Consider the following 22350-nt stretch of genomic DNA (forward strand, 5'->3'; position numbering starts at 1 on the left):
TAGGTTTTTAATTACCCGATTAGGCTCAACCTTTTACATCACTTGTTGGCTGACCCACTTGGTTTTACTGTGACAGTTGAGCAGAAGGGTACCTGCGGCTGCGACAATAGGTCTCCGCAGGATACCCTTCACTTTGTTTTACTATGCTCTTGTTATTCGGCACCCAGACGTAGCTTTTTACTAAGGATTTTTAAAACAAATGAAGTTTAGACATGCCAAGGTTGCTCTTTTATACTTACAAAGGTCTGAGAACCCACTGACATTGGCTTGCACCATGAATTTTATTAAAGTTGCAATAAGACTTAGGAACACTAGGGGGCAATATTGAATGAACTGATGATAAATGTACTTTGCGAAGCCTAATGTAATTGAAATGCACTGAAACAATATTTTTTAAATGTATTACTGTACTTTTATGATATTTTTTAAATATCGAATAAAGGATTTGAAATGAAATGAAACGTCTTAGCAAGCAGCAAGGACCGAATTGCCTTTTCGGGGATTCGTGGAAGATGTAAATAGGTTGCGGGAGCGAGCAGGTGTTGACCAGGACCTGTAGACCAGGAAGGAATGGGTGTATGCGAAAATCAGGAGTCGTCTTGAACGGTATTAGTGCCAGCCTGCGTCGTGTAGAGTACTAATCAGATGGCATTGATTAATTTCCCCAGCCTCGCTAGGGTCACAGGGGTAGCATAAAGCCCAAGCCCGAGGCCGTTCTGCAGGTGCGTGTCCCTTGAGCCAAGAATAAGGGAACTAACAAGTGACATCGACCATGGGTGAGTTTGGGGCCGTAACACAACAAGTTAAGCCTGGATTTGTTGTGGTAATTGCACAGCCTACAAGTTCTTGCCTCGCTCTGCCTAGCCCAAGAGGATGCATTTATAAGATTTTCCTGCTGGTATGAGCTGCCAATGCTTGGCATAAATAAGGCTGCGGTTTCCCATCCGTGTAAGAGGCATCTAATATCTCGGTGTTTGAGGTACAATGCAGGTTTTTTTTGTCCAGTTCTACCGAGATGTTATTAATCGTTTGTTTACCAAACTGTGAAAGGTATGTCAGTGTGGTGAAGGTTAGTAGCTTCTGTTCTTAGGTTCTTGATTGCTTGAGCAAGATACTCTTCTCATGGATTGCTTTCTGCCTCGAATACTGCTTTAAGTAGTGCCTTAAGGATGTTCTTAGGGGCACTTAGAATCCTGATATAGTGTTTTTGTAGTGCCCCTTGACATTCAAGATTCAGCATTTCAAGGCCCAGCTCTAGTCTGAGCCTCGCTGTTTCTACCTGCCAAGGTACGTGAAAGATTTTTGTATATGCTGAGCTTTGGATGATATTCAGTTGAGTTACTAGCGTGCTAGAAAAGGCATGATGCTGGAATCAATTTGGCTTTCAGGATTTTCAGCATAGGTTTAGTAGTTGGGCTTTACAGATGATTGTTAAGGAAATTTAGACTATCTACACCTTCTGCGCCCTTTGATTTGAGGTGTTTCATGTTTACTGTTGGTTTTGCCCCTTCTGCGAACCAGATGCCTATAGAGCTATAGTTTAATACTATCGTTATTTGAAGCTCACCAAGCCGCCAGTGAGTTATTTTTTTTACTGTTTACTTTCCAAAGATAATGATTGTTGCCTTGCACTGGTTCACCTGAAGTTTATTGGCATTGTACATATGAAGTACGCTGAGAGCTCACTGCAGACCTGTTTTTGTACGGTCCATGATTGCAATAACAGAGTCTTGAGGGTCCTAGCCTGGGTGTGAGTAGGCTGGTACCATCTAATGATTTGCCCAGGTCGGCAGTGTAAAGGTTGAATGAGAGGGGGGCCAGTACGCAGTGAATGGTCCGTTTATATTGGAACCCTAGTTCTCTGGTATATGGATGTTATTGCTTTTAGGGGCAAGTTTCCCTCCACTCCCAACACTGCCATTCTGTTAGTTTCTTCCACAGCGTTACCCGGTCCACCCTGTCAAAGTGGCAGGGTAGTCCTGTTGTGGTTCGTTTGTTCCAGTGTTATTGATAGTGGAGATCGCCGGTATAAAGCCTGATCTCGCCGGTATAAAGCCTGATCGAAAGAATGCAAGGGTGCTCTTCTCTTTCACCCAGGACTACAGGTCCTCCAACAGGGTGTGTGCATGTGCCCTTCTTCTTCAAGATCTAATAGGGCAATAAGCTGGTAGTTGGCAGGGTTTGAACGATCTCCATTTTTGTGAATGGGAAAGAGGATTTTACCCCCCAACGAGTCAGGGCTCATGGCAGTGGTGAAAGCGAGATAAAAAAGTGGAGTCAGTATCCTGGCCGAGTAGACTTGAGCTGAATTAAATACTACTGCTGGAAGGCCATTCGATCCGGGAGCTCAATCGCTCCTTATTTTCGTATTGCTGTTATAAAGGAGACTTCAGTGAGGGGGGGGGGGGAAGGATGACTGGGTTGGAGAGTCTGATACGGAGTCGGTCTGGTTGGAATTTGATTCTTTTTCCTGTTCATTCGTGTAGAAGTTCTTTACATAGATGATCCACTTACTATTTGCCACGCCATTTTCCTTAGTATGGGAGAAGTTATTAAGGCTCCTTAGATACTTCTAAAAAAGGGAGTGGTTCCTCTCGTTTAGGATAATGAATAACTTGAGCCACTCGGTTTCTAGATTTTCTTGTTTCTAGGTTGGCAGATGGATCCGCCTGTGAGCCGCTCTGTGTTCCCTGACCGGTAGGGCAGGGTTGCGCTTCTCTCCTCGTTTATTGGCCGCTAGGGGTCTCCGAAGATTGTACTTACCTATTGCCAGTTCCTTGGAAGTTATTTGGTAGACAGTAGCTTGAGTGGTATGACTTCTTCTGGGAACTGACCCAGATCCTCCACCCAGGGTTAGGCGAGGAGCAGCCAGAATTCGACCCAGTGTTCTAGTAGAGTTGGTGTATTGAGTAGCACTTTAACAGCCTGTTTTGATGAAATGCAGTTGTTCAACTTTCCACCAGAGTTGTCTTTCCATTTAATTCTGGGGTGGACTTTGTGGCTTTGTTCCCCAGTTGGTTCCCCCAAAAGTAGTAACTGAGGCGATTCCTTAGTGATGAGTTGCCAGCAGTAGCAAGGGTCTATGGTCACTTTGTCAGGTCATACACTTCAAAAGTGCTGAGTTTGGGAGTCAGGAGGTTACTAATAAAAATGTAATCTATAGTTGGTTTATTCCTAAATGTGAGAAGGGCACGGTGCGGTTCACATGCTTCTTTTAGATTGCGCTGAGGCTAATTTGTAGCGGTTAAGGAGGCTCTGAAACTGGACAGCCTAGGATGATAGATCACTTATTGAACTTTTGTGGCCCAGGCCCCTGGTGTTGAAGTCTCCCACCATAAGTGAACGTGAGTGTGGTATTTACTTAACAACTCTTCCATTGCGAAGCATAGGTTGCTTAGGGCCTGTTTTTTTAAATGCTGTCCTACGCTGACATAGCAGTTTATAAGCAGCAGAGGGAGTGATTTGACATTGCATTTTAGGCCTTTAATGCGCAACTTTTGAAGTGGGTGTTGGTTGGTGCCTATTGTAATGACCTCTATTTTTCGGTCAAGTTTCACATAAGATGACAAATCTCCAGATGAGAGCCCAAAAATATTGCGTTTTATTGCTGGGGTTGAAATTCGTAGTATCCTGGCAGTGTGGTCGTGCCTGTGGCCCAGGTCTCCTGTAGAGAAATGATAGCAGCTGTGCGGAGGTATTCAAAAACTGAAATGTCCTGTGATTTTCTTGATACATGTCATGCTCCATGATATTATTGCTAGCAAGAGCAGCAAGTGTGCTCCTCTGATTTATTGCTGTGGGTAATGCAAGCTATGCCGTTGAGGTAAACAATGTGAGCAGTGTCAGATGCTCCCGGTCTTTGCTGGCAGCCAAAGATTGCACCACCCTTTACTCGTTTATAGGTGACATTTTAAGGGTTTTGCACTTATCAAGTTTAAATTGATATTCATGACTGGGGTGGATGCTGTCTCTCCCTCGGAGTATGGAGTAGGCCCCTTGCTATGGGGGCTTGGCCTGGAGCACGTGTGGATATTTCTCTGGATGCTTTTGTTTGACGTCTATTCTCCATTTGGCAAGGAGAGCTTCCTTGGGCATGGCAACCTGATGTGCTTGTTGGTGCATGCCTACTATTATTTACTCCCTGTGGGTGTCGCTGATGAATCTTTGGAATCTAACCCATGCAAGATCTTTGGTACGTATGTGGGCTAGGGATAGAACATGCTTGAGTGGACAAAGGATATTGCCCCTACTTAATATGTCGCGTTGGCCTTTCATATAATAGCGGGCAGTTAGCACTATCTCAGAAATGTTCGTTGTAGTCTTTAAATTGTTTGCTCCCAATGTTCTAGTACTGGATGCGGATAACACATTGAATGATTTCAAGGCCTATGGTTAGGGGTAAATTTTGAATGGGTCCAATGGTGGAAAGATCGTTGACCATTTGGAAATGAGGGTGTGTTGTTAGAGGCAAGACCTGAGGACTCAGTGAATTCTATGCGTAGTTCATTATTTAGTACAACTTGGGTACTTGCATCCTCCCTTTCCTTACTTGTCTGGGAGGGAGGATTTGTCTTGTGGGTTGGCCTTAGTAAGATAGGGCCTTTCGTGTTCTCTGTGCCCTCCCTAGGAGAGAATATTTGGTACAACAGGACGGAGATCCATTCAGCCTGTGAACTGAGATTTACAGATGTTTAGCAAGAGCGCTACTCTTTTCGATTTTACTGTCTTTTTGAGCTGCTTTTTTAGGTTTTTTTCTTCGCTCTCCAGGAAAGTGGAGCAACTGGCTGGATTAGGGAAGGTGCTGCCTCCTTGTTGATACCAACTGTCCTGGATTATGGGAGCTACTATCGGTGTTTTTGGTGGATACTCTATCTACCTGCAGATTCCTCATCTGTAGAACAATCCCCTGTGTCGGACTGGATCCTGAAATCTTGGAATCTCTCTAATCGCCATTAGAGGGTGATAAACTCAACCAAGGTCATAAAGCACCCAGCCCAGTGCAACTGCGTAAATTTCCCTCCATTTTTTCCCAGCATTTGAGGCGAGAGGGTAGACTGACATTGATGGAAGTTTGCAGTGCTAAAACCATGTTAACTTATCCATGAAATGGAAAGGAGGGCGGGTTGGTGAGGAGTCTGCAGTAGACAGAGTATCCAGTAAAAAGATAGTTACCACAGGGAAGTAACATTTTCTCCTAATAGAAACTTCTACCTGCAGATTCTGCACCTGTAGAATGGTTTTTACAGCAATAACCCGTCCAGGAGAAGGGTTGATAAATGGTTGTTAGATGAGGAAATCCTGCAGACTGGACATAGCAAACTGTCTGTCCAAGCGCACCTCTGAATCCAGGCAGTAGTGCTATGTGATGGTGTGCAAGGAAGCCCACAATGCCATCTTACAAATTTCTGCAATTGGGACTCCTCTGTAAAATGCAGAAGTGGTCAACTTAGCCCTGGTAGAATGGGCTCTGATACCTTGACAATGCGGTTTCTTGGCTATGTGGTAACAGATCTTGATGCAGAGGACGATCCAACATGATGTAGTCCGTTTTGCACAGCCTTACCTATTTTGGCACCACAATACTCTGGTCACCCAAACAGAATTTCTTGGCGGCATCCAGGTAGTGATTAACCTCTTCCCTAGGATCCAACGTATGCAACCGTTTTAAGAAGGATTGTAGGGAGTTAGGAGGGAAGAGGGGCTGAGAATAGAAGGTTGGGAGGATGATGATTTGACTGACCTTAGAAAAGAAAGCAACCCTGGATCGCAACATCAACTTATCTGGAAAGAAAGAAGTGAATGGAAGGAGACAGCTGAGGGCTTGCAGCTCACTAACTCTTCTAGCTGAAGAAAGAGCAACCAAAAACAGTCGTGAGAATTAACATTCGTATGATAAAACTGTAAAAGGCTCAAATAGAGTCGTCATCAAAAAGGTGAGAACTAAATTCAAATCACAATGGAGAACCACAAAGGTAGTGGGAGGAACTCTATTTGTCAAATCCTCAAGAAATTGCATAACAATATGGGACTTAAAAAGAGACGGCTGGTCCAGCAGACAGAGAAATGGAGACATGGCAGCCAAATAGCCCTTAAGAATGGCAATAATGCAACCCCTCTGAGCAAGGGAAAGCGATGGAATAAGCAGACTTAGAGTCGATGTGCAGAAGGGAATACGTCGACCACCTCCAGTTGCAGCTGACAGGAGAGCAGTTGTCCCTGCTCATATTTCAAGCATGTAGGTGGAGGTCTCAGAGATTGGGATCCAGAACCATTTCCTCCAACTGGGAGAGAAGGACCAGCCTAAGCAGAAGGTGAAGTGGGAGGGCATACGGAGAAGCCCAGAAGGTCTACACCCTACACCCTTCTCAGCCAATTGGGAAGAGGAGAATTGCTTGGGCCAGGTCTTAGCAAATCTTCCTGAGAACTCAAGGAATCAAGGGTATATGGGGAAACACGTAATGCAGCTGAAAGTTCCACCTCAATTGAAAGGTGTTTACCAGGGCTCCAGTCAATGGATACTGTACGGCGCAGAACTACTGGCACTGATCATTTTCCGAGGAGGCAAATAAGTTCACCTGAGGAGTGCTCACTGGGCAAAGATGTCCTTGACTACCTGCGGCAGAAGATGCCACTCGAGGCTAACAAGAGGACGTTAGCTCAGGCTGTTGACTCAGACATTCAGAGACCCTGCTAGGTGATTGGTGCTGAGCCAGATCCCTTGACCGTGTGCCTAAGTCCACAGTCTCAATGTTCCCAAATGAGGGGAGGCCCTACTCCCCCTTGCTTGTTCATGTATCACGATGAAGTCGTGTTGTCCATCAAGATCTGGATGGCTCAACCTAACAGAGGGGAGGAAGACCTTGAGCTCCAGCCAAATTGCCTGCAGTTCCAGCAGGTTGATGTGCAGAACCCGGTCCTCTGGAGACCATAGGCCCCTCATCGCCAGATCCTCCTGAGCCAGAAGGTAGGAGGCATCAGTCACTACCATAGACACGATCAGAGGGGGTGTGAAGGCCATCACAAAAGTCAGGTTCGCCTCGTTCACGCCATCAAGTCACTTCTACTGCAGTGTGGGGGGATCATGATGGAGCTCAATAGATCCCCCCCCCCCTTTCTGGAGCCACAGTCTGTGGAGGCACCATTGCAGGGACCTTATGTGTCAACATGTGTGAGAGACTAGAAGAACGTAGGAAGCCAGCAGACCTAAGAATCTGAAGACTCAGGAATGGAAGTCTTGCACCTTGCTGAAAAGATGGAATAATTTCCTGGATATCTCCGATCCATTGGAACGGAGGAAAGGCACGGAGAATGGTGTTGTAGAGTACTGACCCTATGAACTGGAATAGTGGGGAGGGCCAGAGGTGAGACTTGGGCTCGTTGATCAAAAGCCCAGGTCGAATAGCAGGTATGCTGTTGACTGCGGACCAGCAAGATGGCTTTGATGAGCCAGTTGTCCAGGTACTAGAAAATGGGAATGCCCAACCATCTGAGATGGCCGGCAACTACCGCCATCCCCTTCGTGAAGACTTGAGGTGCTCATTTTAAACCAAAGAGTTTTATGGCCTCAAACATGCCTCCTGACATCCCTTCCGCTGTCAACAGAGTCCAGGGCCCTCTACCAGCGATTTGAACTCTTACGTTTTCCGGAACCAGTTAGATGCCTGAGATTCCTCTACAGCTCAGGAAATCACAGGTGGAAGTATCCATCAAAAACTGTATATAAACCTGTGATTTGGGGGGTAAGCCAGAAGAATATGGATTTTGTCTGGTGGATTATTTACTAAGTTCCTGACTTGCAGTGCTGTTACGGAGCAAAGAGGATTGGAACTATAAATAGGACAGAATTATTCAAGATTGAAAGTGTTCTGGCGTGTGATTGAAGTACTGTGGTTTGAGCTGTGTGATGAATGGTTATGCTGCATATGATGTTTTTGGTTATGTGATGCTGATTCTTGGTTCAATTGGTGGTTTGATCACTGTGATATTAATGTATTTGTTATATTTGTGATTTATGTCAAAAAAGTTTTGGTTTTATTATTGGTTGAGTGGAAAACCGGATTCATCGAAATCCAAGATTTTGAGATATCGTTGCTGAACTTGCTTGCAGAAAAGGTAGTGTGTTTTGCAAGGCGCGACATTCACACAGGGATTGTTCTGAATTTAGGAATCTCCTTTCAGGGCTTTGCATCTCAAAATAGGTTGACATTATTTGCTCACTGGTGCACAGGAGTAAGTAGATTAGCCAGAGGTGGATTGCGCTGGACGGAGTCTGCTTTAGTGTGAACTGAGTTTGACTAGTGCAATGACAGTACTTATCTTGTTTTTATTGTTTGCGAGATCTATTTCATTCTCAAGTACTGATTTCACCTATTTAGATTAAGCTGGCAAGATTTATTTTGTTTACTTCTGTGCGTCCATTGAGAAAAAGATTGCGCATTTGTTTTTCCGTTCACGGAAAAACAAATTGGCTTTCCAGTTTCTAGTGACATGACTGCTACTGTTCCTGATGAGCTTCCTAAAGAGAGGGAAAATACTTTTGGGCTTTTGAAGATTGAATTTGAAGACAATATACAAAGAAAATGTGATTTAAATAAACGGATGTCTTATAATGTGGATGAAATTAGATATTTGATCATAGAAGCAGTGAGGTGCACGAATGAAGCACATAAGCTTGAAGAATTAGTTCAGCTTAAGAATGTTAGATTGGCACTAGCGTAATGAAGAATGTGGAGAAAACTTATAACATGAATTTGACCAAAGAGGAAATAAAAGAATTGGGGTTGATAACTTTACATGCTCACATTAAGGATCTAAGTTGAAAAAATTAAAGACTGGAAAGATTTGTATCGAGCAAAGTGGAAAACAAAAGTTACCTCAAAAAAAGCAGAGGAGGAAATAAAGCAAATGTGGTTCATAATTATTCAAAATGAGGGAAAGTATCAGAGTTTCCTCCGAGGGAAGTGCATTTAAGACGTATTTTAAAAAATTGTGAGAGTAATCTGGCAAATGAATCAAGGAAACTCACAGATTAGTGAAGATTTTGAAAATGCTTTGCACTGATTTGGATGTGTTATTTGATATTATTGTTTCCAATGGTCTACAGATGGAGTGTAAGGCTGCCATTGCCTGGCCGACTAAGGAGCCAGCTAGAGTTGCTTCTACTAATGCTCTACCTGAAAAAGTTGCTAAAAATACAGAGCACGGAAGAAGGTTCCAGAAAAGGAAGTGAACTGGGCACAGACGCTGAGAATTATGCAGGAGTCAAAGGAGTTGATGCATGACTAGGATGAGTGGCTTATGCAGATTTATAGAAAACACAGTGGAGTTGAAGAAAATGAGAAAGAAGGTCTGTTAAACTTGGCATCTTTTGGTGTGTTTGCCCTGAGTTTTTGTTTCTGACCTCCCAGTTTTAACTCTGTTTTTGCTAGCGTAGTGTTTCTGTGCACTTTTCTCACTGCTGATCAGTGGTAAAGTGCAAGTGCTCCTGTAGTAAATTGTGTTATGGATTGGTGTTTCCGTTATTGGATATTTGATTTACTTGTTAGTCCCTAGTAAAGTGCACTGAGTGTGCCAGGGTCTGTGAATCCAATGCTGCTAGTGGGCCTGCAGCACGGATTGTGCCACCCACGTGAGTAGCCCTGAAAAGGTAACTCAGACCCGCCATTGCGAAGTCTGCACGCAGTTTGTAACTGCCATGTCGACTTGCCCAGTGCCCACACTTGCGAGTCCCTCACCTTCCCTTTTCTTACATGTCAGCCACCCCTAAGGTGGGCCCAAGGTCCCCCTATTGGCCAGGTGCAGTGTATGGGAAAGGTTGGACATGCCCTGGTGTGTGTGGTATGTCCTGATAGTGAATTACGGCAAATTTCGTTTTTCGCTATTGCAAGGCTACCTGTTCCCCATAGGACAGAATGGGGAGTTTGTTTATAACATCTTATAAACATAACTGGCACGGGGAATTAGGTAAGAAAATAAAGTTTAGTATGCTTGAACTCAATCTAAAGATGCATCTTTTAGTGAAGGTGATTTTTATATTCCGTGTTTGAAAATACCACTTTAAAAAGTAGGTATTTTCTTGCTCAGTCATCCCGTGTGCCTCTGCTGGAATGTGGATTGCCTGTCTGGGTTTTGGATGACAGAAGGCTGGGGAGCAGGAGTGGCTCCAGATAGTCTAGATGGGTCAGGAAAGGGCTGAATAGACCTGGGCTGCAATTGGGATAGGGGGAGGAGATTTCCTTGCACCTCAGAGGGCCTGATCTGCCTCTAACCATGCAGTCTCCACCTCCTGCCAGGAAGTCACACCAGAGAAGGCAGAACTGGTTCTGGCTGGGCACAGACACTCTCTGCCTAAGAGATCAAAGGATTTTGGGATATAAATATTGGGGCCTAGACACCTGAACATGAGAACTCTTTTGGACCAAGAAGACTGCCAAGAAGAAGAGCTGGAGAAACTGTGAGGGGGAACTACCACATTGTTGTGTGCTTTGCTGTGTTGGCCTGCAGTGGCTGCTTCTGTCTTGGGCAGTGAAAGGACTGCACTGGACTTTCTGCAATCTACTTTTGTGAGTTTCTCCAAGGGCTTGAGGTAGAGCTTGCCCCCTGTTCAAGAAGTCTCAGGAACAGCAAAGACTTCAAGCTCTTCTGCCCTCAGCACTGGGGACTGTGAGTTTTGTGCTGCAACAGAAGAAAAAGCAACTCTACGACGACACTGCCGACTCCATGTCTTGAAGGCACTGCAGAGGGCACCGCTGCAACACGACCCTGGTCTCACTGGTGACGCCTGATGACGCCGCCACCGAGAAGCTGCTCGCACCGCCACCTGTGAGTCCCGCACTCCTCACTGCTTTGCTTCACGACGACGCCTTGGTATCCCCGAAGAAGCCGCTGCACGTCGAAATCGACACCGCTGCTTGCACCGTGGTTCGAGAGCACAGCTGGTAAAGGTACACGACGCATCGCTCTCATCCTGCACTGCAGACTTGGCCTACCTATGCCGGCGCCATCGACTCCAGTTCGTCAGCCGACAACAGCGCTTCAACAATGACGACGCCACTGCTTGCACCAAGATCTGCCAGCACCGTGACGAGCACCGCATTCACTTCGCTCTGCGACCCTGGTCTCACCGACGATGAAATCTGATGCCGCCACCGAGCCGCTGCTCACACCGCGGCCTGAAGGCACCGCACGCTGCACCGCTGCACTTCGTACCGCAGCACCGGACGCCTGCCGACGCCAGCGCTCCCGACTTCAACAGAGAGGAGTTTGATCTGCAACGCGTGTAACTTCGAGAGCCCCGACGACTCCTGCACCGACCTCCGGACCCAACGCCTGCGGACGCCGTGCTTTCGGAAGCTCAACGAGAGGTCGCTGAAGCCCTGCATTTCTAAAAGGTACTGTTTGCGGGTCTTCCAGACACCGTAGCTGGCCCGCGACAGCGCGGTCAGCCAGAACTGTTTGGATTTGTTTGCTCAGGACACCGTGATAGCCCCGGACGGATCTATCGACATCAAGGAACTGTTCATCAAGCATAGTTTGATAGCTCAAGATTTTTAAGTACTGTATTGTGGATTTTTATCGTTTTTGGTCTTGCCTCAAGTATATAAAAATATTGGATATTTTTCTAAACTGGTGTGGTGTCCTTTTGTAGTGGTTACACTGTATTACTGTTGGTTATGTGCAAATGCTTTACACACTGCCTCTAGGATAAGCCTGACTGCTCGTGCCAAGCTACCAAGGGGGGTAAGCAGGGGTTATTTTATTAGTGTAACCCCCTTATCCTGACTAGAGTGGTGGTTTCTGCTTGGCTTTGGTACATGCCCTAGCCTACCAAAAATCCAATTTCCAACATTGGTTGTCAGCGGGGAGGATAGGACTTGCGTTTGCACTTGACCTACAGTGATTGGTGTGCACTACTACCATATCGCAGACCATTACGTGCCACATACTGATTTTTTCTTTTTGGCCTATTTTCTTTACCTTGCCAGTTTGAACTTGCTACTTCATCATGCCTGAATCAAGAGCATCATTTGTTACATCCCTGGAAGTTGACTTAGAGGAGGATAGGTTGGAATCCTACAATGTTAGGGTTTTGAAATCAATTTGCAAAAACCTAAAAGTCCAAGTCAGAGGCCTCATGAGGAAGGAGGAGCTACGAAAGGTGCTGAGGGCCTTGGTAGCAGCCAGACAAGTCAGCAAGCAGTCTGGTGATCTCAGTGGAGAGGCGGAGGAGCCTATTCCTAGGGTGGGTGTGCTTTTGGGAGGGGGGGGAACCCTCCAGGCCAGGCAGCAGTGGCCTGTCCCCAGGAGAGCTGGAGGACAGGCGGGAAACAAGGTGAGTTGCAGTAGAACTGGAGAAGCCTATGTTAGCCATGGAGGAGAAAAGGATGATGTTATAGCATGAGTTTGGGATAAAGGAGCTGGATCAGAGGAGTACAGCCAGCTCAGATGGTGGCAGCAACCCGTCAAGACAGGCAGACAGGATTGTGCACATCTCTAAGAATGTAGGCAAATAATTCAAGAAGGGGATGACATACAAAGGTGGTGTCAGGGTTATGAGGCAGCGATACACATGAATGGGGTGCCTGAGGAGAATTGGGGAGCAGGATTGTGGCCTCTCTTCCCAAAAGAAGAAAGGGATACTTTAATAGCTTTGGGTAAGGGGTATCACCTCTCCTATCCAGACATGAAGGACGCCCTTCTCAACTAAGTATGGTCTCACGCCTGAAAAGTACAGCGATCAGTTCAGGTCCAGTAAGAAGTCAGATGCCAACACTTGGTTGGAATGTGTAGATATGTTTTGCATGTCACTGGATGGCTGGGTGAAGGGTAGTAATGTGACAGATTTTCACTGGCTCTACAATTTGACTGCATGGGAGCACTCGTCTAGTCTGTTTTGCAGATCTGCGCCGGCACCTAGTTGATGGTAAGCTAACTGACCCCAGGAAGCTTGCTATGAAGGCAGACCGCGGGGTGAGTACCAGGGTTCACAGGAAAGCATATGGGGAGACTCAGCAAAGGTGGGCAGGGTCCCCAGCTGAAAAGTGGGGGGACAAGGGTAAAACACAGGAGTTCTCTAAAGGGCCCCAATCTAACACCCAGGGTAAAGGTTTCCATCCCGCAGGAGATAAGAAACAAGGGGTCTCGTCAGGAAAACCTGCTGAGACCGGCCCCCGCAGGTGTTTTGCATGTGACCAGGTGGGTCACATGAAGGGGGACCCCAAGTGCCCTTAGGGGGCACAGCCACCCACTGGTTGCCAGTCCAAGGTGTTGGCTAGTGTAGCGCTTGGGGAGGAGGAGTACCCACAGGAGGGTGGGGATCCCGCAGAAATGACCCTCGTCACACTAGGGGACAGTGAGATGGTCCCAGAAAACCCGGTGCCCCCTAACACAAAGAAATACAGCACCTGGGTGACCATCAATGGGAAAAGGGTAGAGGCTCTCAGAGATACTGGAGCCAGTGTGACCTCAGTCCGGTGTCACCTGGTCTCTGAGAAGCAGATAGTCCCAGGGGCATTCCACCAAGTAATTGCAGTGGACAATTCAGAGCGCCAGTGTCTGGTGGCGCAAGTTCTCTTAGAGTGGCAGGGGGTCTCAGGTCCCTTGAAGGTAGTTGTGAGCCCTTCCATGCCTGTAGATTGTCTGCTAGGTAAGGACCTGGAGCAGTCCTTATGGAAGGATGTTGAGATCAGGTCTCACTTGGAGATGCTTGGGTTGCCAGAGTGGTCATGCGTGTCCACTCGGCCAATGGCAGCCAGAAAGGGTGATTAAGGGGACTTGGAGGCTGAAACAGTGGCCCAAGTCCCTGCCAAGAGACAGGGCAATGAGCGCAGTAAACCGGCCCCTGAAGTTCCCACGGACTGGGAGGAGGCGGACCTTGAGCGGGATGCCCCGGTGCCTACAGGGGAGCAGGTAGCTGAACTGGGCGACATCTCTGAGCTGACCCATTGGCAGCAAGAAGGGGGTCCCACCAGGGAGGAATTCTGCAAGGAGCAGAAGGAGTGCCCTTCTCTGGAGGGTCTGTGGCGGCAGGCTGCAGACCAGGCAGCTAGTGATCAGTCCGGATCACATTGGATCTACTGGGCGTATGATCTCCTGTACAGAGAGCCTAAGGTCGCTGAGCTTGGGTCAGCCCGTGTGCTGGTGGTACCCCTGCGCTTCGGGACCTTCCTACTGGGTCTGGCTCATTACGTGCCTTTGGCAGGACATTTGGGGCAGGACAAGACCTTTGAAAGGCTAGTCACCCACTTCTTCTGGCCACAAATGCGAAGGCAGTCAGATGGACATTGCAGGTCTTGCCAAACTTGCAAGGCAAGTGGTAAGAGTGGGAGGAAGGTCAAAGCTCCTCTCCAACCTTTTCCAGTTGTTGGAACGCCCTTTGAAAGGCTAGGGATGGACATTGTGGGGCCACTGGATCTCATGACAGCCATGGGCAACATGTACATCCTGGTCTTGGTGGACCATAACACCCGGTACCCAGCGGCAATCCCTCTCAGGACAACGGCGTGCCAGTGGTGGGCCAGAAGTTCTTGGGGATCGTTTTCCGAGTGGGGTTCCCCAGAGTGGTGGTTTCTGACAGGGGGACCAATTTCATATTCAAGTATATGACATTCCTGTGGAAGGAGTGTGGTGTAACCTACAAGTTCATCACCCCTTACCACCCACAAGGTAACGGTCTGGTGTAGAGATTCAACCAGTCTTTGAAGGGCATGATTAAGGGTCTAACAGAACCCATGAGGCGTAAGTGAGACATCCTCTTGCTGTGCCTTCTCTTTGCATACAGAGAGGTACCATATTAGTCTCTTGGGTTCAGTCCCTTTGGGCTTCTGTATGGTCACCCTGTGAGAGGACCTCTAAGATTGGTGAAGAAAGGCTGGGAGGCAGCGCCCAGGAAAGCTCCCCAGGATGTGTTTAGTTACATGCTGGCCTTCAGAAACCAAACTGCCTGCTTCAGGAAACTCACGCAGGCAAACCTAGAAGCAAACCAGGAAGAAATGAGGAAGTGGTATGACCCGAATTCCACTCTGGTCGAATTTCAACCTGAGTAAAAAGTGTGGGTCATGGCCCCAGTGGAACCTTGTGCCTTGCAGGACAAGTGGACTGGGCCATGTGTTGTGGTGGAGCGCAAAAGTGATGTCACCTACCTGGTGGATTTGCGGGCTCCAAGGAACCCTTTGAGGGTCCTCCACGTGAACCGCCTCAAGCCCCACTTAGAGAGTTCCGAAGTGAGCATTCTCTTGGTGACAGATGATGGGGTGGAAGAGGAGAGTGAACCTCTCCCTGAACTCCTGTCTACCAAGGAGCGCGATGGGTCAGTGGAAGGTGTGAGCCTCTCCCCTACACTGACTCCAGAGCAGAAGAGCGACTGTCACCACTTGTTGGGACAGTATGCCCCACTGTTCTCCCTGACCTCAGGTGTTACTCACTGGTGTACCCATGACATGGACACCGGTGACAGCCCTCCTGTGAAGCACAAGATTTACAGGTTGACTGACCGGGTCAAGGCCAGCATTAAAGTGGAGGTCTCGAAGATGTTGGCGTTAGGGGTGACCGAGCCATCCCAACAGTCCTTGGGCCAGCCCAGTGGTCTTCGTCACAAAAGTTGCTGTACCCGGTGCCACTCCAGAACTGTGGTTTTGTGTGGACTACCGTGGGCTAAATGCCGTCACCAGGACTGACGCACACCCCAGCCCCAGAGCTGAGGTGCTCATTGATCGGTTGGGAGCTGCAGACTTCCTCAGCATGTTTGATTTAACATCTGGGTACCGGCAGATTGCCTTAACCGATGGGGCCAAGGAGAGGTCAGCATTTTCAACCCCAGAAGGACTTTACCAGTTCCGGGTGATGCCCTTTGGGATGAAGAATGCCCCTGCTACCTTTCAGAGGTTGGTCAACCAGGTGTTGGCTGGGCTGGAGGATTTCAGTGCCGCCTACCTGGATATGACATCGCAGTGTTCAGTTCCAGCTGGGAAGAACACTTGCAGCACCTCAATTAAGTGTTGAAGGTGCTGCAGAGGGCAGGCCTCACGATCAAGGCCGGTAAGTGCCAGATCGGGCAGGGTTCGGTGGTGTACTTGGGACACCAGGTAGGAAGCGGCCAGGTGCCACCCACACAACCCAAGATTGACACCATTTTGGCTTGATAGCCCCCCAAGACCCAGACAGAGGTGAGGGCCTTCTTAGGACTCACCGGGTACTACAGGAGGTTTGTGAAGGGGTATGGCACAATTTTTGCCCCCTTAAAAGAGCTGACTTCTAGGAAGCAGCCCAAGAAGGTGATCGGGACTGAGTCCTGCCAGAAGGCTTTTGATGCCGTGAAGGAAGCCATGTGCACAGCACCCGTGCTCAAGGCCCCCGACTTCTCCAAGGAATTCGTTGTGCAGACCTACGCTTCAGAGCATGAAGTGAGAGCGTTGCTCTCACAACTGAACGAAGTGGGCCTAGACCAGCCTGTGGTATTCCTTAGCCGGAGACTACTCCCCAGGGAACAGAGGTGGAGTGCCATAGAAAGGGAAGCTTTCGCTGTGGTCTGGCCACTGAAGAAGCGGAGATCATACCTGTTTGGGACTCACTTCTGGGTTCAGACAGGCCCCTCAGATGGTTGATGCAAATGAGGGGTGAGAATCCAAAACTGCTGAGGTGGTCCATCTCCCTACAGTGAATGGGACTTTACGGTGGATCACCGTCCTGGCACAGAACACGCCAATGCAGATGGTCTACCCAGATTCTTCCGCCTTAGTGAAGAGAACTCCCAGGAGGGTGGGAAGTTCTCCCTACTTTCAGCTGGAGGGGACATGTGTTAGACTTGGCATCTTTTGGCGTGTTTCCCCAGAGTTTTTGCTTTCTGACCGCCCGGTTTTGACTCTTTTTTTGCTGGCATAGTGTTTCTGCGTGCTTTTCTCACTGCTGATCAGCGGTAAAGTGCAAGTGCTCCTGTGGTAAATTGTGTTATGGATTGGAGTTTCCATGATTGGATATTTGATTTACTTGTTAGACCCTAGTAAAATGCATTGAGTGTGCCAGGGCCAGTGAATCCAATGCTGCTAGTGGGCCTGCAGCACTGATTGTGCCACCCACGTGAGTGGCCCTGTAAAGGTAACTCAGACCCGCCATTGCGGAGTCTGCACGCAGTTTGTAACTGCCATGTTGACTTGGCCAGTGCCCACACTTGCCAGTCCCTAACCTTCCCTTTTCTTACATGTCAACCACTCCTAAGGTAGGCCCAAGGTACCCCTGTGGGCTGGGTGCAGTGTATGTGAAAGGTAGGACATGCCCTGGTGTGTGGGGCATGTCCTGATAGTGAATTACGGCCAATTTTGTTTTTCGCTATTGCAAGGCTACCTGTTCCCCATAGGACAGAATGGGGAGTTTGTTTATAACATCTTATAAACATAACTGGCCCGGGGAATTAGGTAGAAAAATTAATTTTAGTATGCCTGCACTCAAAATCTAAAGATGCATCTTTTAGTGAAAGTGATTTTTAAATTCTGTGTTTGAAAATACCCGTTTTAGAAAATGTCCCTCTGCTGGAATATGGATTGCCTGTCTGGGTTTTGGATGACAGAAGGCTGGGGAGCAGGAGAGGCTCCAGATAGTCTAGATGGGTCAGGAAAGGGCTGAATAGTCCTGGGCTGCAATTGGGGAAGGGGGAGGAGATTTCCTTACACCTCAAAGAACCTGGTCTGCCTCTGACCATGCCGTCTCCACCCCCTGCCAGGAAGTCACACCAGAGAAGGCAGAATTGGTTCTGGCTAGGCACAGACACTCTCTGCCTAAGAGATCAAAGGATTTTAGGATCTAAATATTAGGGCCCAGACCCCTTAACATGAGAACTCTTTTGGACCAAGAAGACTGCCAAGAAGAAGAGCTGGATAAGCTGTGAGGAGGAACTACCACATTGCTGTGTGCTTTGCTGTGTTGACCTGTAGCGGCTGCTTCTGTCTTGGGCAGTGAAAGGACTGGACTTTCCACAATATACTTTTGTGAGTTTCTCCAAGGGCTTGAGGTAGAGCTTGCCCCCTGTTCAATAAGTCTCAGGAATAGCAAAAACTTCAAGCTCTTCTGCCCTCAGCACTGGGGACTGTGTGTTTTGTGCTGCAACAGATGTAAAAGCAACTGGACAATGTCGACGACGACGCTGTCGACTGTGTTCTGAAGGCACCGCAGAGGGCAGAGGCGCAACGCCGCACCGCGACCCTGGTCTCACCAACGATGCATGCTGACGCCACCACCCCGTACTGCCTCGCTTCACAATGACACCTTGGTATCCCCGACAACGCCGCTCCACGTCAAAATCGATGCCGCTGCTTGCACCGTGGTTCGAGGGCACCGCTCGTAAAGTTACACGACACACCGCTCTCATCCCGCACCGCAGCCTTGGCCTAACTGACACAGGCGCCATCGACTCCAGTTCATCAGCCGACTACAGCGCTTCAGCAACGATGATGCCACTTGCACCACGACTTGCCAGCACCGCGACGAGCACCGCATTCACTTCGCATCGTGACCTTAATCTGACCGACTACGCCATCTGACGCCATCACCGAGCCGCTGCTCACACAGCGACCTGAGGGCACCGCACGCCGCACTGCTGCACTTCACACCGCAGCACCAGACACCTGCAGAGGCCAGCTCTCCTGGCTTCAACAGAGAGGAGTTCGATCTGCAACGCATGTGACTTTGAGGGCCCCGACGACTCCAGCACCGATCTCCGGACGCGGCGCCTGCAGACGCTATGCTTTCAGAAGCTCAACGAGAGGTCGACGATGCCCTGCATTTCTAAAAGGTACTGTTTGCGGGACTTCCCAACACCGTAGCTGGCCCGCGACGCTGAGGTCAGCGAGAAATGTTTGGATTTGTTTGCTCATAACGCCGTGATAGCCCCGGACGGAGCTATCGACATCAAGGAACTGTTTTTCCAAGCATATTTTGATAACTGAAGATTTTTAAGTACTGTACTGTATTTTGGATTTTTATAGTTTTTGGTCTCGTCTGAAGTATATAAAACTATTGGATATTTTTCTAAACTGTTGTGGTGCCCTTTTGTAGTGCTTACACGGTATTACAGTAGGTTATGTGTAAATGCTTTACACACTGCCTCCAAGATAAGCCTGACTCCTCGTGCCAAGCTACCAAGGGGGATGAGCAGGGGTTATTTTAGGAGTGAAACTCCCTTATCCTGACTAGAGTGGTGGTTTCTGCCTGACTTTGGCACATGCCCTAGCCTACCAAAAATCCCATTTCTAACAAGGTCTTAGTGATTTCCTATCAGCTTGTGGTTTGTGTCCTGAGCTTATTGGGCAAATTTAGCAGGGTGATGTTTTTGCAGACTAAGGGAATCATTGAGATCTTCAAATATGCCAAGTACAGTAGTCACTGGTTTGACCCACAGAAAGTAAAGGACTAAGGAGAAGTTGATTGCACAGATGAAATAGATTCAGAGAAATGGCAAGAATCAGATGATGAATTCTGATTTGGATTTTCTACCGCCTGATATTTCGAAAATGAATGGAGCGCATTTCATGGAAGGTTTGAGAATATGAAGTGAGAGGGTGCAGATACAAAGTCGAAGAAGAGGAGTTGAGAGTAATCAGGGGTGAATGCAAATGTTAATTTGCTGAAGAAGAGCACTGCTTGTCATTTCTGTGATCAAATCAGGCACTGGAAGCGCAAGTGTAGGCAGAACACAGATCATATCCAGAATTATTTTGTTACTCTGATACAATGAAAAGCAAATCAGATGCAGACATAGTTAGCGACCCCACACCCGCCAAATTCTGTGCTGAATTTGCAAAATCAAGTCTGTGTAAATATGCCTGTAGCCCCAGTGATGGGGCAAAACATGAGAAATAAGATGCTTTACAGTTCAGGATACCAACAGAACCCATAGATTCTGAAAATTGGTTTGCCTCAGTTTTTATCAGACACTAATCATCAATGATGGTGCCCACGGGAGAGGAGGACTGTATGCTTGGTGCATCCCTGGAGGAAGACCAGAGTGAGCCTTTTCAAGATTGTGAGAAATTGGGTTCTTGGCTGAATGGGGGGTGACATCCTGTTCAAGCAATGGCAACAATACCTGGCAGGATGAACCATCAAATGTCACTAAATTAACCTGTGCTTAACCCAGGGCAGCTTGGAACAAAAAGCAATCAGGCTTAACTTAAAGGCAATGTGTAAAGTATTTATGCAGGACACAAACAGTAATAAAGTGAAAACAAAAAAGAAGAAAAATCCCACACCAATTTAGAAAAAGAGTGAAATGTAATTAATTATTTAACACCAAAACGACAAAAATGCATATCAGTTGAACCGGAGTAATGAATGAATTTTTAAAGTTTTTATTTAAAACTAGTGTTTAAAAGATCAAAGTGCCAACCGCGGACATCTAGTCGCGTGAATCCGGGCGATATCGAAAAATATGGCCAACCGCGATGGAGCATGGGTTGGATACAAGAAGGGGATTGAGTGAATTTTGAAGAAAATATTCTAAGACGATAAAGCTCAGGAGTATAAAGCTGCAGGCGGTGTCAGAGGAGGGAGCTTTGTCGTTGGGGAGCTGCTAGACGAAATTGTGGCAAGGAATGGGGGTTAGCACTAGCGCCTGCGTTTTACTGCAAACATGTGGGGTGGGATGATGGTTCTCCTTATGAAATACCACTGAAGACAACTCCACAACCTCAAAGACAATATTCCATTAAAAATGCGGCTAAAAAACAAGTTAGGGCAATTCTCTAACAACTTGAATACCAGGGTGTTAAAAAAAGGCACCTTTTCAATGAATAATCCCTTGTTTCCTGTGATGAAACCAGACCATTTATATCGTCTAGTATTAGATCATAGCTACTCGCACATTTGCAGTATAAAATGCGCACACAGCAGCACTAATGAACGACAGTGTGTAAAAAATACAAAACAACACTAGATATCTTGAATTGATTATTCTGCCAAAATATAGTGCATGGAAGCAGATATCTGACTGCATTCCGCGCACTGGGAGCTCAGAACAGTTCTGTCGCTTGCCACAGGGGTATGAGAATAGCAGTCTAATAACAGAACTTCAAGAAAATTTTGATGACCAGGCATTGTCCAATGTCAATGACATTTGACAGATGAAGGCCTTTCAGAACACATGACCGGAGTGGACCGCATCATTTTGGGATTTGCTCACACGGGCTACAAATTTACCTTTAATAAATCAAAAATTACCCACCTCAATATCCTGTTTCTGGGATACAAGTCATCAACTGAAGGCAAAAGCCTTGCGACGCACTTCTTAGAGAAGTGTGCGCTCCTATAACCTCCAACTACATTGAATCGATTACAGTCCATATTGGGATTCTTACATTTTGGCAGAACATGCATTCTAGATTACGCAGAACATGATAAACCGTTCTATGACTTGGTTCATCTGGATTTCTCAAGCACACACTGGACCACTGAAGACACACAAAAATTACGTTTAGTACAAGCGGACATGCTAGCTTCAAAACATTTACACACGAGTGAACACAACAAACCTGATATCCGCGTAGTTGCTGGGGCATCAGGGTACACCTGCATTACATACAGGAAGGTGAAACGGTACCAATTTCATATAAATCACATTTATTCACCAATGCTGAAATGGTTTTGCACCAACAAAAAAAATACTGACTGCATTACAGAGGGCTGTGGTGAGGGAGAGAGCACTGGTTCAGGGAAAGTAAAACTATTGTTGTGACACCAGTGCCAACCTTAGAGGCCATCACAAGAGCAAGCGTTCCAAAAGCAAATGCGCTGCACCCACGTTGGAGACAATGAGCTAACTCACTCACTGAAACCATAAAGACTACAGACTTGGCTCTACACGACAAACACAAGCTCTTCTGCAATACCAAGAACAACATCCTCTGCATAATGAAATAATGCCTCTATAACAGTATGGTAAAGCATATATACTGATGTTTCTGCGGTAGGGATACAGCACCAATATTCAGCAGCGTGCGCGATTGTAAAGGAGTGCATGCAGGATGGAGAATTCCATCCCGAGGAGACATACAAGCGGCTCTGGCTGACTGCACTGCGCAGTTGGCTGAACTTAGGGCTATGATACAGGCACTGGAGAATGCGGAGCCTGGATTCCCCACAATTTTAGTGTGTGAGTAGTACTACTGTGTCCAGTCTTATAATTAATATTTACACTACTGGAGCCAGAATGGATACACAGATTCAAAAGGGTGCACAATCAAGTACAAGATGCTTTGAGAACAGGAGGCAAAGTTGAACGATTGCTTGCCGCGTACTCATGTAATTCACAAATTGAGCCACTAATGTTTTGGCGTACACATTGCAGGAAATTCCATGGCTGATGAG

General features: G+C 47.3%; 1 protein-coding gene across 1 annotated transcript in view; it reads right to left on the bottom strand.

The window, feature by feature from the left end:
* The window catches only part of NUP133 (nucleoporin 133), a 1584091-nt gene that overhangs the window by 633408 nt on the left and 928333 nt on the right, over window positions 1-22350 (bottom strand). The window lies entirely within an intron of this gene.

The sequence above is a fragment of the Triturus cristatus genome, chromosome 6, assembly GCF_964204655.1.
Source record: "Triturus cristatus chromosome 6, aTriCri1.1, whole genome shotgun sequence".
NCBI classification, from domain to species: Eukaryota; Metazoa; Chordata; class Amphibia; order Caudata; family Salamandridae; genus Triturus; species Triturus cristatus.